An 11,897-nucleotide genomic window follows, 5' to 3' on the forward strand; every position below is an offset into this window, starting at 1 on the left:
ATTATAGTATGTATGTGACATAAGTGTTATGGAATGTTTTTATGTTGCATTATGAATTTTTTTTTATGTATATGGCTATATGTTAGATTTTCCTTGCTGGGCATTAGGCTCATTCCTTTTATGTTTATATGTGCAGAAAAATAGCTATAGTGGTGGGAAAGGTTCGTGGATGCTTGGGGAATGTGTATTGAGGCGGAATGGATTCAAGGAGTCGAGAGTTTCGGTTTCGAGGATGAAGTCTTTATTTATGATTTATGTGTATTTTTCCACACCTATTTATGTAATCTCTTTTTCATTACCATTATGTTATGTTTTGTTTTTAAAACAATGGGATCCCATATCCTACTTGAGATTTTATGTAAGTCTAACATTTGTTTTTACGAGTTTTAATAAAGTTATAATCTTTTTCACTTGTAAGTTTTGTTAAAGATTAGTGTCTATGTATAGTTTTCGTTAATGGTCCAAAAGTCTAGAGTATTTGGGTCATTACAACGTCGCCCCAATGGATCTCGTCCCAAGGCCCCGCGTGCATGATGACAGTGGTCGAGGTGGCCCACAAGAGACAAAAAGAGTATGAACAAGGTACCTCAAAAGGGGTACGTACATGCCTGCTAGGATCAGGGGACGGGCCTGACACCTGTGCCCGACAAGTAGTGGCGGTTGGAAATAGTACGAAGAGTGGCTACACCACCACCACGTCTCTGACACCCGTACAAAGCGAGTGGTGGAGTCATGACCGGGTACAAAAGGTGAGGTGCTCCCATGGACTCTGACCATGTACCAGAGCCGACACCACTACCCCTGGAACCACTCTCCTCTTAGTGTACTCGTGTACCATCTAGTCCCCTAGACCACCATGTACCCAGGGCCATTAGAGCCTACTATAAAATGGACTCTAACTCCACCTGTAGGGGGGTTGGAAAATTTACTGTAGCAAGTGCATCTTAGTGAATGAAAATTGATTTCTCCATTGTTCTGTTACAATTTGTAGAGTCAAGAACTTTACTTAGCTAAGATAGATAGTAGTATGATATTATTTATAACATTATCTTTGTTACTATGGATTTTTGGTTCAGACCGGGAATTATTTGGACACTCATAGTAGTACTTATAGATTTTCTAAGTTTAATGTATAGTTTAAGAATATTAAGTATAACCTAAGGTTTGATTAAAGTGACTGATATTAAGGATCATATTTATTATATTATAAGGTTTAGACATCAACCAATAGGATTTGAAGCACATGTTATGAATGGTAATTAAGGATTAAGTATTTTGGAGGATTAAATCTAATAAGGAGTAAAGTTTGAATGTTATAGGGTCAGTCAGCAGCTTTGAGTACGTTGAGGGCTTAGTCAAGGCTGTTTACTCCATTCAAACTTAGCTAAAAATGTGTAATTTCGTGTTTAAATATTCAGCGAGTGCCGATATATCGCAGCTATAGGGGGCGATATGTTGCAGCACGTAGATACGGAAAACACGAAACGATGCACGGTCGCCTCGGGCATACTGGCCCAGGCGATATATCGCCTACAGGGGGCGATATATCGCCTCCTTCAGCATATGTTCAATTGTTTTTGAATTCTTTTCCTTTCAGCCATTCAAACTTCTTCATAAGTCCAGCATCTTTTGAACGAGTCTTCAACCTCTGCTGAACGATTATTCAAATGATTTTCACCTAAAAAGCCATTATTTTTATTCAAGTAAAATCAAGATCTTTTCATCTCCAAACTCTATAAATAGGACCTAGTACCCAGCCATTATTCACCATTTGCTCTAAGTTCAGAAGCTGCTAGTGTTAAGTGAGTGTGAGAGTGTAAACACCTGGTTTGGGGAAAAACTATAAGCTTAAACATCATAAGCTTATCAAACACTTTGGGAAGTGAGTTCTATAGTATTTCGGTGGAGGTTAGATTGATCTTGCAAATCTTTGAGGTAAACCCGAAACTTTGTTTCATTTATTTCATGTTATTTCCTTTCTCAAAACCTTCTACTCAGTCCCCTAACCTCATTCTTATTTTGGTTAGGGAATCCAAGTTCTTAAGCATAGAAGTTGGTAAGTATGTTTTTATGGTTTAGTTTTTTCCATCTCTTTCATTTCATCTCCTTTCTTTAGACTCACTCTTTCATTATGGTTTTAGGAGTGTTCCAAAAAGTCCCAACTCAGTCCATTTTATCCCGGTAACTTTGGTAAGGAAAATAGGCTAGAATCTATATGTTTATGTTTATGCTATTTTATGTGTTATGTTTTCATATGTTATGAATATGTTATTGATGTGTATGTTGTAGGCTTGGGCTTATGCCCTATTTGACTAACAAGACCCCAAAAAGATTGTGGGCATATGCCTATTTAGCTGGTAGGACCCCACTAATCTCATGGGCATAAGCTTGTTTAGTCTATGGGACCCCAAGTAATAATGGCCATTATAATAAGTGAATTATGTGTTATGATATGTCTTTATGATTATTATGAAATTTATGTGTATGACTATGTGTTAGATTTTTCCTTGCTGGGCATTAGGCTCATTCCTTTCTGTTTATGTGCAGGAAATAAGCTTTAGAGGTGGAAAGATTCGTGACGCTTAGAGGATGTGTATCGATGGTGAATGGAGTCAAGGGGCCGAGCGTTATTCGATTCGAGGATGTAGTCTTGTTTATGTTTTTATGGTTTTAAATGTATTTCCGCATTTTCTATGTAACTCTTTTTAGTTTTTAAGTTATTTTTGTTTTAAAGACAATGGGTACCCATATCCTACTTATTTTATGAAAGTAAACTTTGTTTCTACAAGTTTCTGATAAATTATGGTATTTTCGCAAAAATGTAAGTTTTATGTATAGTTTCGTTAATGGTCCAAAAAAAGTCTAGAGTAGTGGGTCATTACACAATTGTTCTTAGAGTTGATACTTACACTACAAAAAATATGAGTAAATATTATGGTAAAATATAACATAATTTTTAAAACGCTATTGTTGAATAAGTAAATGAAAACACGGAGTAAACAACAAATGAAATTCAGGCGCCAAATAAAATAGTAATATGGCGCCTTTACTTCATCCCCTCCTTTTAATTCACATTCTGATTATGTAAAATCAGAAAACAAAAGAAAAACAAAAAGCTCTCTTTCTGAAATGGAACCTCTCTGCCCTAACCGTTCTGACTCTCTCTCGATCTCTTTTCTCTCTGTTCTTCTCCCTCTATTTATTTCACATGGTCGACGGGTGAATGGAAGTGTGCAGGGGCTTCTCTCATAAACTAGCTTTGGAGAGGGACAGTGCGACGACATCATTCTTAAACGGTAACTCTCTCTTGCTCTATCTTTCTCTCTGAGCTACTCTATCGTTCAATCTTTCTTTCTTTCTCTCTGTTTGTTGCAGGTGTGTAACAAGGTGGTGGAGGCCCACGGCTTGGGTCGTGCGACAGGGAGGCTTGACTCGTGGGTCTACGGCGTGGCTCGCTCATGGGTGCGATGGTGCTTGCGACGGTGGTTTATTCGACGGGTTTGACTTTAGTGAGGTTATTCTACAACATTTATGGGTTTGATAATTGTTTTGAATTTCCAAACTCATGTTATGCTTAGGCACAGTATGATGCCTCCTTTCTCACATTTTAGTTTTCATAAAGTACAATTACTAAGTACCTGTGATAGTTTATTTATAATGTCTTATTGATACATGATTTGAATTTTTACTTGTGCACCGAAGATTCTTTTTGTTGCACTTGTAAGTTATTGTTTTGATGAGCCACATTGTGCTGAGTGTTAGCTGGGATATAGGAATTGGCCAGCATGTGAAGGATGTCTGGGATATAGGAATTTTACTTTTTGTTTGAATAAGTATATATGCTTAGATGAGATTATATATTAACAAAAAAATTTAATGTCTATTTGCAATCATAGAAAAAATGGGTTCTTGCAGTACTATAAGAAGAGCAAGAAATGTAAAGATTCATTTATTATGTTCTTGTGCAATTTGGTCTTTCCGTGTCAGAATTTAGCTCCTGTTCAGTATACAAGAAAGCAAGGTAATTAGCATGCTCTTTGGCTTTATCCTTTTTTGGTTGTAGGTCATTTGCCTGTTGTGATTTCATGCGCTAGTGTAGCTCTAGCAGATGCAGGGATAATGATGTATGACCTTGTAACTTCAGTTTCAGTGGTAAGTATCTTGCTCAGTGTTTTTTCCTTACTTTCTTTTAAGTGTTCATAAAAGATATCATATCACCCTCTTTGGGCATTCTCAAGCCATCTGTATCTTGTTTTAGTCCAAGTTAGCCTTCTACCATCTTTTCAAAAGGGTGGCTTGCATACCTAACCTGTAAAAGAAATGAGGTTTTTATAAATGTGTTGTTATAAGAAAGTCAAATTTATGTGATTGGTGATCATTTTTCATGTTTTGCAATATTGGCTTGTCAGCAAATATTGCTCATCTTTTAACCCAATTTTGAGGAAAAGTTGTTATTTTTTTCTTCATGCTTTAGTTTGCTGGTATTTTTGTCCATTTAGCTGAGCAAGAATACAAGAAAGAGCAAAGAGCTTTTATGTGTTAAGAGAGAAACTTTTGAGAGCACAAATGTTGTGAAAGTGTTGGTTCTTGCTGCGTGTTGAAGAACCTGTTTGAAAATTTCTTGTTCTTAATTTGTTTTTGTTCATAACAGTTTGTTTAATTTTTTAAGTGTTAGTTTGAGATAAGTTTTATTATTTGTTCTAAGGTGTCATTACAGGTGCTGCATTGTCCTTTTCAATGTTTGTTGTTGGTCTGCTGCTTTCATCTAATCCTGATGCCACGGGAGACCTGGTGCAGGTTCCAAGCATGTTGTTTCAAGGTTCTTTGCTTCTTGGGCTCATCAGTAGAGCCACTCTTGGTTATGCGTATGTCCCTGTTTTCTTTTTCAATCTTCATTATGCCAAATTAATAGTTTGTTTATTATTCAAAAGAGATCTTAATGAGAGCCTGCTAAGTCTTATTTCATCTTTTGGTGATGTTGTAATTTAAATTAAAGTCCCTGTTATTTGTCTATTATCACATTTATGATTAAACTTGTACCATTATTCTTAGGCATCATCTTTGGGTATTCTGTTTTTTATATTGGTTTTAGATTTAGAGTTTTTGTGTTTTATGTTTCTGTATATAGTTTGTTTGTTTATCCTAGTTGTGTTTACTGTTTACAACATGCTATACATGCTGCTAGTTTTGGGAATTTTGTTTCTGATAGTGGTGTGCTATGCAGCCTAGTTTTTTTTTCTGGTTTGTCTTCTCCTGTATCATTGGCTTAGTAATATAATCCATTTTGTATTCTTTGGTTTGAGACACTATAAGCATAAAAAATAAAGTATTCAGATTGAGTTTTTTTGTTCTTCAGAATGAGTGGTTTGCTTAATTGGAGAGTAATAGATGGCACGTGAGGTGGAAAGCCCCTCTGTTTTGACTCAATCCTCATTTCAGATGCCCATTCCTCTCTTCTCGACACCATTCGGTATTGAAAATTACCAAGTTTTAATATTTATATTGGCTCTCTTTATAAACTCAGTATGTTTTGAATTTGTGTATGAGATTTTATGAAGCTTGAATCTGTGTTTTCCTTTCTATTTGAATTGGAAAATAATTTTCAACATGGCAAGCAACTTTGTTTAAAACTGTACTACTACAGGTGTGTACATGATGTAATTGTTTCTTCATTTCCTTTGTGTCTTGTTCTTCAAATAGTTCTAAATATATGTGTTTACTTTCTTTACTTCAGTAGGTAGGATCATTTATAATTTTTTTTAATTTTCTTTTTGTTCCTTTTTTGAGGATATGCTCTTGCTGCTCTTCTCTTATTACTTTGTGTATGTTTCAATCATAAAAATATTGTTTTGTCTTTAAAAAAACTAGTATAAATGAAAGGAGACAAAAACGAAGTTGTTTGAAAAAACTAGTATAAATGAAAGGAGACAAAAACTAGTATAAATCTGGGTCTGTCTTCTCTTCTGGTACTTCTGTTTCACAAGCTCAATAAATTTTCTTGCTCCTTTTAGTAAAATTTGTGTGTTTCATGGTTCCATTGTTTGCCTGAATTCTTATTTATACGTATACTTGAATCAGTGAGGCAGCAATATAAAAAAACTCATGACTTGTTGTCTTCTCAGTGTTCTTATGAGCTTCTTCTGCAATTTCTGCATAAGTCTCAATCTACCACTGTACTTGGTATTATCAATGAGCATATCAACTTTCAAGGTACATGTTTCTTCTTTTACCGCTTATGTAAAAATGCTTCCTTTATTTTTATATGATGTGTAATGTATGCATGTGTACTGGTTTGCAGTTTCTCCTGGACAGCCCAACTCAATTTCTGATGATGCGGAGGCTGTTACATTGACTGGCAGCAGCCAGGATGCAGTCAGTCAGATTAATCAGAAGGAAATACATTGGGGGGTGAGTCAACAAAGTTATCTTGTTGCAATCGGCTTTGCTTTTTTTCTGTTACCCCCTCTTTGTGCTCTGAGTATTACACTTATGATCCATTGATTCATGTTGGTATGTTGAAGTTAAAATGGAATCTAAATGTCTTTTATTCATTCCTTTTTCATTTGTCTTCTGATCTCAGTATTTATCACATGTTTTTCCCTTTTTCATTTTCATTCAAAATTATTTAGGAATGATAAGCATCATTCTTCTTTTCTAAATTAATTATTTAAAACTTGGTCAACCTACAGAGAGTTATTTAGTAGCCTAAAAGAGGTTTTTTTTTTTCTTTCTATATGACAGTTTCCCATATATGTTTGTTAGTAATAGGAAATTTAAGTAGTTGCCATATTTTTATAGTTGCTGTAAGATATGAGGACGCATATTTTTAGCTTTTGTATAGCTTGAGGAACATAGTTTATGTATATTGGTTTTGTGTGAATGTGACTATTCTCGATAGTTTAAATAGATCTTTTTATGATGGAATATGTTGTTTCCAGTTTTAATTCTCTCTGCCAATCGAAGTCTTTCAGAGGGATTTAGTCTTAGTGTTTGCATACCTATGATGTTTATTCTAGCAAAAAAAAGGGAAATCTACCACTGTTTTTGTAATGTTAACTTTTGATCTAGGTTATTTGATTAATCTTTTATTTTGTTGCTTCAGTTCAGTAGAGGTTGAGCAGTTTATACTTGATGACTTGAGAAACCGTGTACAGCTGAGCAGTGTTGCTCTGCCATCCGTTAGTTTTTATACATTTATCAATGCACATAATGGGTATTGTCTTCGATTTTTTTTCGGTTCAACATTATCTTTCTGTTTTAGTAAAAAAAAAATTCTCAATTTCTTATCTTCCTGTTTATCTTTTTCTAGTTTAAACTGTTCAACTATACCCCCTAACAGGTCATTGGTTGCTGCTGGATTTTCAGATTCATCGCTGAAGGTTTGTTCTTGATTACATTTTCGTTGCATGTGACATGTCAATTGTTTGTGTTTTCTACTAAATTTGGTACACGTTGTGCAGATTTGGGATATGGCAAAGCTTGGGCAACAGGCATCAGCTCTCCAAACCTGACTGCTTATCTTTCTCTATTTATTTTTCAGAGAGTTTGAACAAGTTCCCTCGAAGGACTAGTACGCCATCTGGGGTTCATAGTCAAGCACAACAATCTGAAGAACAGCTACAACAACAGCAACAATAGCATTAGCAGCACCAACAACATCATCCAAACTATAGTTTGAAGTAAAAAATGTTCAAGATTATAAAACTTTATTATGTTATGCTTTCAAACTTAAGTTAGAACTAATATCTTATGAAGTAGACACATTCATGGTTTGAATTAGTTATTTTTTAATGTAATACTTATGGTTTATCAATTTATTGAGAATTACATTTTATGATTAATTTTGTTTTTTTTATCAAAATACAATAATGAAGATCTTTTAATTAAAAAAAAAACCATATAAGTATACTTATTAAAATAAAATTTAAAATATATTATCCACACTAAAGTAACAAAATTTTATTACTATATGTTACGATTTAAAAACATATTATAAGCGAAACAAATTGTTATGATTTATATAATATAACAAACTAAAAATGCTATTAAAATAATCAAATGTAACAGTTGAAAAGTGTTATGAAAAAAGTACAAGATTAAACTTCAAATTTATAACAAAAAACTCTATCTAAATGTTATTATTTGAATATTATAGCACCTAAAAATGTGTTATTGAATAGCTTAAGATAACATCGAACATAACATTCAAAAACTGTTATAGAAAAGACTGGACTTTTAATAACAGGGGCTATGTTAGCATTTTCAGAAGTGCTATCAATAGTCTCGGTTAGCAGTTTATAAGTGTTATGAATACTGTTTTTTCTTGTAGTGTTAGATTCTGAGAGTTTTTCTTTGCATAATCTTAGCTCTGTGATTTTTCCGACTTAACTTAGTTGACGAGTTCTCACCATCAACAGTTTGGCGCCGTCTGTGGGAACTTAAGTTTCAAGCTACTGTTCTACCATTACTTCCAACAAGAAGAAATGCCAAGACGTTCAAAGCGACTCAGGGAGCCACGAGAGGTGAAGGTCCACCTTAACGGAGTCCAGCTGAAGGCCTCCATGAAGGATCCCCCTCCACCCAGAGAGGTGGAGCCCCCAAGGGACCCTGAGGTTCACGAGGGTGATAGAGAGGCCTCATCACCGGGCATCCCGCCTGTAGAGAGTCCTCTAAGAGCACCAACGGGAAATGCTAACGAGTTCCCGCTCCCTAGACCACCCCAAGTACCGAACTCCGGCCGACAGGACCCAGGCCCCTCTACGCGTAGGCCCAATAAACATCCACGGGTCCATTCCGTGAGCTCGAGTTTGAAATCTCGATTCTATGAAGAAGAAATACGTAAGCTCCACCGTAAGAACCAAAGGTTGGAGACCACCCTGGAGAATATGCAAGAGGTGCTGAATGGCCTATTGCAGGGTAAGTCAAGCGTGACCTTGCCCAAGAGGAAGGAGAAAGGTCGGGAGGGGGTAGAGACCACCGTACCAGTAGATGATGGGAGGACCTGACACTGTACCAGTAACACCCCCCGAGCAAAGCAACGCGAACATCCTGAACCACCGAAGCAGGCCCAGAAACCAGAGCCAAGAACCAACGCTGCTCCTCGCAACGAGGACGAGGTCACCTTTAAAAGAGCACCCTCGGATTTACGGGAGGAGCTCAATAAAAAGAGGGTGGGTAAAGGGACCACGCCCCCTATGGCGCCTCGAGAGGGCAAGGGAAAGGCGGATCTTAACTCGTCCGCTTTGAGGGACTCTCTAAGCAAGAGGAGGCAGGACCTGGACACAGAAATGAGGAGCTTGCGAAGCAAGATCATCACCACCTCTGGCGGTCAGGCTTTTGAGGAAGAGTTCGACCATGAGTCGCCCTTCGTGAGGGAGATTCAGGCCATCCGGCTCCTTACCAACTTTAAGGAACCCAATATGACCCCCTACGAAGGAAGCACGGATCCAAAGTACCACCTGGACGCATTTAACGACCTGATGAAACTGAGAGGAATGGGTAGTGGAGCCAGATGCCACTACTTCGCCATCACATTGAAAGGACCCGCCTATAAATGGTTCAAAAGATTAAGGCCGGGGTCCATCAGGTCCTGGCAGCAGCTTTCTGATGAATTCCTCCAACAGCACCATGTCATGCGGGACTACACGATGCCAGGCACCAGCCTGGCCAACGTGAAGCAAGGGGAAAATGAGAGCCTGAAGAGCTACATTCACAGGTTCAATATGGAGGTCACGAAAGTGGGGAGCCTAACCTGACGAGAGTTAAAAATGGCCATTACAGCCGGGGTGTGCCCAGGAAGCAAGTTGTGGGACAACATGCTGAAGAGGGAAGTCACCGACTTAGATGACTTCTACGAGAGGGCACAGAAATACATTCGTGTGGAGGATGGCCACGCAAACCTAAAGGCAGGAAAGGAGGAGTCCAACGCGAAGCCCCCAGCCAACGACGGGTCGAATGTAAAAAAGAAGAAAAGGCCGTATGATGGGTCGAGAGATGATCAGCAGAGAAAGACCAAACGAGGGAGTGATCATAGGCAAGCGGCTTACACTTACTATACGAAACTTACGGATACCAGGGAGCATATTTACCTCACCAATGAAGACCGAGTTCCCTTCAAGAAGCCCCCACCAATGAGAAAGGACTGGTCCAAAAGGGATCCCAGTAGATACTACCAGTACCACAAGGATATCGGGCACACCACGGCGGAGTGTATCCACTTGAAGGAGGAAATTGAGGAGCTCATCCGCAGGGGGAATCTAGGCAATTATGTCAGGAGAGAAAGGCCGAACCTAGAGGACGAGCCTGTGATACCTCAGACGCAAGGACGAGCCCCAGAAATACAGGGAGAGGTCCGAACCATTTTCAGAGGTCCAGGATTTGGGGGAGACTCTCGGAAGGGGCGAGATAGATATGCAAGAGAGGCCCGACGAAGTCCACCACCCTGCGTCATGAGTTTGGAACAACGACCCCCAAAAAGCATCAAGGGGGAAAATGACTCGATCACATTCACTGAGGAGGATGCGCGGGGGGTACATTTTCCCCACAACGACTCGTTGGTGTTGACATTTCAGTTGGCAAATATGCGTGTGCATCGGGTCCTAGTGGACAATGGGAGCTCGGTGGACATCCTGTATCGCCCTGCCTTGGAAAAGATGGGACTGAGCATTCGTCATCTAAAGCCCTGCTAATCTTCCCTATACGGATTCACGGGGGACTCAGTGCAACCCCTAGGGATGATCGAATTGGCACTCACCATGGGGGAGCTGTTGGGTTTTATGCCCTTAATAAAACCATATTTCTTATGTAACACATTATTATTATCAATAAAAGAAGTAGAAATCGTTTTGTTTATTCAATTGCATTATTCTCTTGTTTTATTACATGTTTATTCAATTAATACAAGCATTCATAAAATCCTGAGCATATGGATAGTTACAATTATAGTGACTAGGTCACAGTGGATTATAGTTGTAATTATATGTTCAAAAGAACGAGTCCTAGATTAGATCAGTGCATTGGATTTTCACTGATTAGGAAATCTACGATATGATCTACTTACACATTAGGAGTGTGATGTCTTGTCCAAGGCATTGACGAAGTAGATATGATCGGATGTGAATGGTTACATCGGACTAGGACCGATATTGATTATTGATTGATAAATAAGTATCGTTGTTATCGAATCTAATCAATATCACAACGTTGACCATAGGTTAAGTCGATCTTAATTCTGAGTGATAATATTCTGCTAATTATATTATTTAAATCTTTTGACTTGTTCATTACCAGCTTACCCTACGGTCTAGCCCATACTTACATCTTGGAGATTTAGTAATGTAATTGAGTGGGAGTATTATTCATAGATATGAAATCTATAACTTCTGTATGAGAAGTGAAAAGATGATTTCCTTAATTGCTTTGTTCAAAAGGTTAAATGATTGAGATCTCATTTCTATGATTAAGTTCACGGAAATATCATTTATAAGGAACTTAGTGGGAGTTAAGGATAAAATACTGATGAGGGGTAAAACGATAATTTTCACCCAGCTTGTTAGTAAGTCATCGATAGAGGATTGACCAACTGTAATGGTTATAGCAATGGATAACGTATTTATGGTTTGGAAAATACGTTCTATGGATTCAAGAGTTCAATTCCAAGTCTATAGTGGAGTCACGAGGAATTAATAAGGTAGTGAAATTATTCGTAAATAAATTCACGGTAACTTATTGGAGCTTGATTTCATGGATCCATGGTTGATATCGCCCAATAAATTCCTAAGCGGTCGCAGTAGTAATCGGGCTATGTCGTATCCACAGAGAGGTAAAGTACAAAATTAAAAGAAAGATTAGTAAATTAAAAATAATAAACTTTGGAAAAATGTGAATTTGAAAAGGAA

At 37.6% G+C, this 11,897-nt stretch overlaps 1 long non-coding RNA gene across 1 annotated transcript; it reads left to right on the forward strand.

Moving 5' to 3' along the window:
• Positions 1 to 6,124: 6,124 nt before the first annotated feature.
• LOC133797870 (uncharacterized) lies at positions 6,125 to 7,121 on the forward strand. The gene is made up of 3 exons (XR_009875726.1): positions 6,125 to 6,210; positions 6,299 to 6,408; positions 7,103 to 7,121. It is a non-coding gene; the product is annotated as an uncharacterized LOC133797870 (long non-coding RNA).
• Positions 7,122 to 11,897: the final 4,776 nt, after the last annotated feature.

Source organism: Humulus lupulus, chromosome 1, assembly GCF_963169125.1.
Source record: "Humulus lupulus chromosome 1, drHumLupu1.1, whole genome shotgun sequence".
Classification (NCBI taxonomy): Eukaryota; Viridiplantae; Streptophyta; class Magnoliopsida; order Rosales; family Cannabaceae; genus Humulus; species Humulus lupulus.